This window comes from Solanum pennellii, chromosome 8, assembly GCF_001406875.1.
Source record: "Solanum pennellii chromosome 8, SPENNV200".
Taxonomy (NCBI): Eukaryota; Viridiplantae; Streptophyta; class Magnoliopsida; order Solanales; family Solanaceae; genus Solanum; species Solanum pennellii.
Genome location: NC_028644.1, coordinates 62,753,939 through 62,759,731, shown reverse-complemented (window position 1 = coordinate 62,759,731; position 5,793 = coordinate 62,753,939).

Below are 5,793 nucleotides of genomic sequence, written 5' to 3'. Positions count from 1 at the left end.
GACCCTTATTTGCCCTAATATTGATAGATAGATGCGTAACCCGAATTTAATCGGGTCGGGTAAGTTGGTTCATGAAATTCGGGTAAATCGACTAATACAAATCCCCTATGGATTAGAAATAAGTTTTTTCCAATTAAAGTCCAATTATTTTAAATTTAAGAAACTCATAGGTCATAGGAAAGCTTTTTGTAAAAAAAAAAAACTGAAAAACTAAACTTATATGATAAAGAAAGGATTAACTTTTTAATTACATTTTTTATTGGATAAAATTTATCCGTATCGACTATATACATGAAGTCAATACATGTATGTTATTATTTAAACTTATAATTTATTTTACTTAATTATAATTAATTAATATATATTTTATTCATTAAATTGTCTAATAATGAAAATTGTATGAATTTTTAATTATTATTCTATCTTGCGATAGTAATAATCGTTGCAATAGATAATATATTGCAACAGTTGTAAATGTATGTCAAAGATCCAGTAGTGGATGAACAGAATATCTAAGCTGGGGTTGGGGAATTTATTTGATCCAAGGGTTTTTTTTCAGGTCTTTCTAGGAATACATGTGATTTAGTTTTCTTAGGTTGAAAATTGATAATTCTCAACAGTAAAATAACAAGAATATTATTTTTATGTATTGCTTTTGTAAAATGATAAGCATAATATATATATATATAGTAACAATAATAATGTAATAGGATCAAATCGTTGCACGTTTTATATCTAGCTATTTGATAAAAGGAAAGTAATTAACGGTAAGTAGGAGTACAAAATCGAATCGAAAATCAAATCAAATAAATTGTAAGATGACATCCAAACTATTTGAACTTGCCATAAAAACTAAACTTTATACGTAGAAATAGTTTTAGCTTCAGACTATTCCTTTCATTCTTAATATAAGAATTATAGTTACAAAGATTTATGACTGATTTAAATTATAAACATCAAGTATTTCTTTTTGGTCTAATTAAATGTTGTGTCACATAAATTAAATACCAATATTTAATGATGTAATTAATCTAATCTGTCTTATAAAACTAAAATGTCATATTCACAAAGTATCAATATAAACCTTACGTTATAAATGATAACCAAACAAAATTCAATTTCTACCAATATAACAAAAATGATTTTAATGACAATAAATATATACATTAACAAAGAGTGCTAAAAATTTTTGTTGACATTAATTAGTTGTCACTTGATCCAATTTTGCTATAACTTTAAGACACTTATAAAGCACTAATTATCACTAAAAATACATGTTTAATGATAATAAAACTATTACTGCTAATTAAATATCGCTAAAAAATATTTTTGATATTCAGTACTTACGTTTTTATTTATGTTAATAATAAATAGTACATACAACTAAACAATGTTTAGATAAATAAAGGAAAAATTAGCAAATTAGTCAAAAAAATCTAATTTAATTAGTAAAATTCTCCATACTAGTAAAAATGTCAAAATGACATTATTTTAGAAAAAAAATTGTATATCCTAATTTACTTTCGACTTTATCTCACCTTATTTGCTCATTTTCAAATTAATCATCTATCATTGGTTTAAAATTAAGGGAAAATTTTCTCTCTCTCATATTTTCGCCTTTTTTTTTTCATCTTCCAATTCTTCTCCATTTCAAAACCCACCTCTCTCTCTTCTTATTTTTTCTTCTCAAAAATAGAAAAATATATTCTAGAAAGATATTCACACAATCTCTTTTATTAAGGTATGCATCTTTATTCGTTTTTTAAGATTTATTTTATGATTTTTTTTGTTTATATCGTTCAAATTATTTTCTAGTTGAAATCACGTTCGAGCTTGATAACTCTAAATCACTCTCCAACAGCAGAATCTCAAAGAATTACTAGAGTTATTCAACTTAATCATCAATTTTCTATTTTTCAATATCACAAATTTCTGCTTAGAACACAAATGACAGCAATTTTGTATTTTAATTTGCTTATTTTGTATTTTAATATCACTTTCTATACAAACAAGTTCTATTTTTTTTTTATTTTGTATTCATTATAGTGGTATAGCAACAAAGTCACATTTGTATTTCCCTAGAAATTATAAGTATTTATTGTGCTCATTTTGTATTTCAATCTCAATTTTTAATAACAAGTTTGTATTTCTTTTTTGTATGTTTTTGTCATAATTGTATACCAACAACTTTTATTTTTTATGTGCTCACTTTTCCATTCTTTTAAAATTAAATATCATATTGTGATGCGTATTTTACTATGATCATTTTGTATTTAACTCTCACATTCTATTCAGAAAAGTTTGTATTTGTTTTGTGTTCATCATAATAACATACCAACTAAGTCAATTTTGTATTTCAATTGATATGAATATTTATTGTGCTCATATTATGGGCGACTCTTAATATTTTCTTTGGTAATTATTATGGGCGACTCTTAACAATTTAAGAGTAAATATATTTTCTTTGGTATTTCAATCTCAATTTCAATGACAACAAGTTTGTATTTCTTTTTTTTATATCTTTTCATCATAATTATATATCAATAACTTTTGTATTTTATGCGCTCATTTTACCATTTAAATAAAAATTAATATTTTACTTTCATAGTGAAAACTAAAAATTATATCACAATGATCAAAAAATATTGTGATGTGTTATTAATTATTTTATTGAAATTGTCAAATATTTGGACATATATAATTCTAATAATTACATTTTAAAAAATAAATCAATAAATTAAACTTTGATTGTAAACAAATAACCGAAAAAGAAATAAACGACGGACTTTCGTAAGAAAATTGGAGTAGTTTTTTTTTCTTTCATCTTTTTAATTGATTAAATTTTATCTGGGCATCATGCCCAAAAGGAAGTAAAAATGTTCATGTGTCATCACCATAAATAAAAATTATAACAATTACTATTTAAAAAAATATATTTTAATAATTAAAAAAATACTTTAAAAACTTATAAAATAAAAATTGTCGATTTTCATAAGGAAATTTAGGCATTTATTTTCCTATATATTTTAATTATATTTTTCAAATATTTTTCCTTACTATCGTTAAAAAGTGTATTTAAAAAACTTCTACAAAAGAAATAATAAATAAATAGTTTTAAAAAAAAAATTAAACATGATTGTCAATAAAGATATTGCTACTTTTATTTCGATAATCATATAAAACATTATTGAAGTTGCTTCATAATAAATTTTAAATTTTAAATAATAAGTAATTAATCTTATCCTTGAAAGCCCATCCCTTTTAGCCAAGTAGGTTCTTGTTTGTTTTTTTTTTTGTATTTAAATTTAAATAATTTATTACTGTTTAAATTAATAAAAGATTTATTGTGATTATATTTTAAATAATAGGGTCAACTTTAATTTATTTGATTGCAGCTATTTTTTGAATTTTTAGTTACACGATGATAACAATGTATTTTGCATATATATATATATATATATATATATATATATATATGCACACACACGTTACTTTAAAAGGACAATCAAGTTTTAAAATTGAAAAATAACTTTATGATAAATGTAATCTAAACTTTTGGATTTAAGATAAAATAATATTTATATTTATCTAGCAAGTGTAGAATTATATATTGAACAATTTAACAATGATAAGTCATTTAGCAAATTTAACAATTCATTATATTATATAAAGCATTAAATTAAGTTGAAAATTACGATTCTAAAATATATGGAAAATTATAAATTTTTAAAAGTATAAATACAAGATAACTATTATTACACATAATATATTTAAGCGGATTAATATAATCAACAACCTCTCATTCATATTCATATGTTTTTTGATACAATTCAACTTCAAATTTTAAAATATCTTATACAAATTTTGAGTAAATCTACTATAATGGTTGTATTAATCAAGATTATTTTTACTTTTAAATAAATTTAATATTATATTATTACAAAAATTTAACACAAGAAAATTATTATGATTCTTTTTTATTTTGAATAAACATATATAGAAAATGTATTAACATGTAATTTAATCTCGTGATATTAAATATGTTATATGGAATGTCAGAATTAATTATAAATTATTAACATTATTTTTTTATTCAAACGACATAAAAAGAAGTATAGAAACATAAAATTATTTTGAGCATTTCATATTTGATCAAAGATAAAATAATCATAATTCTTCATATTATCCTTGGAAAATTTTTACGGCCTCATTTGTTTTCATTAAGATTAAGAGTTCTGAATCTGAATATACATCTGAATATTAAGATTTGGATTAAGATTCATGTGTTTTGATCGAATAAACATCTGAATATTAAAATATGGTCTCTAAATCAAACACTAAATAATTAATGTTGTTTGTTTTCAATATCTGAATGTGCATGTGAAATTAACATTAAATTAATAAAATATTATTAAAATTTCATTCAACAAAATATATCACTTTTGATAAATAAAAAAAAGTTTTAAAAGTTTAATAATCATGATTTGGAGCACAATTTTTTTCATTCAAAAATCTTGATAAACACCAATACATCAACAGTGTTCATGACACAGTCAATACAAGAAAATTATTAATATAAAAAAAACTTGAAAGGATTTATGAAAACTTCCCAATTCAAGAGAAAAAAATGGTGTTTGATTGAGAAAAGAGAAAAAGATAGTTTTTAGTTATGAGATAAAAAAACAGCAGAGAAGCGATGTTATTATTTGATTACTTATTAAATGAGTCTCAGTATTGTTAAGAGTCTCCTACAAATCTGATACATTCAAACCGCTTCAAACCCATTAGATATTTTTTTTAAAAAGAAAATAAATGAACTTAATGGGCTGAATCTGAATGATTCAGACCTAAAAACCAAACATACTTAATAGGCTGAATTTAAATGATATAATTATAGACATAATATTTTAATTCAATAAAATAAATGTGTACAATAATATTAATTTAATATGCTCAAGTAAATAAGTTAATGATTATTATTATTAGTATCATTATATTATAAATTAAATGTATTATTAATTGCATAATACATTTTAATTGTTAATTTTTAATCATTAAATTATCATATTTTAAAAGCACATATACTAATATATATAATAGGAGAGGTGATAGCGCCTACATGTCGACACCACAATTAATCTCTAATTTTAACTTTTAAAAAAAAAATTAATTCATTATTTTAAATAAAGGAAAAAAGTTACTCTTTTAGAAGAAAAGTTAAAAGTTTTTTAGCCCAATTGAAATTATTAATTTTTTTAAATTAAAAAAACGCTACAATTTCTTTAAAAGGCATGTTAGTCTTTCATTTTCAGTTTTCATAAAAACCAATTAATTAAATATTATGAACATTTTTTTTTAAAAAAAAAGAACGTTTCTATCTATATAATTGTTCTTGAATTTTCAGTTTTTTTTATAAATCAATTATTTAAATATTATGAATCTACATTTTTTAAAAAATGAATAAAAGACACATATCTGACTAGTAGTGGCAAATGAGCGAGTTGGGTCAAATGTGGTCGGGTTAAAAATGGGTAGTCATTCAACCTGCCCATATTTATATGGCTAAAAATAGGTTGGGTAATAAATGGATTAGGTAAAATACTAGTTTACTCATATTTTACACAGATTTCATTAATAAATAGTTCTTTACTTAAGAATTTAATATGGAGAAAATATTTTAGTCTTTTTTTTTATATATGAAATCTATTGAAAATGCTTCATTTAATTATATTTTATTATAAAAGTAAAAAAAAAAATCGAGAATGGGGGTAGGGAGTGGGGGTTGGTTGGGGG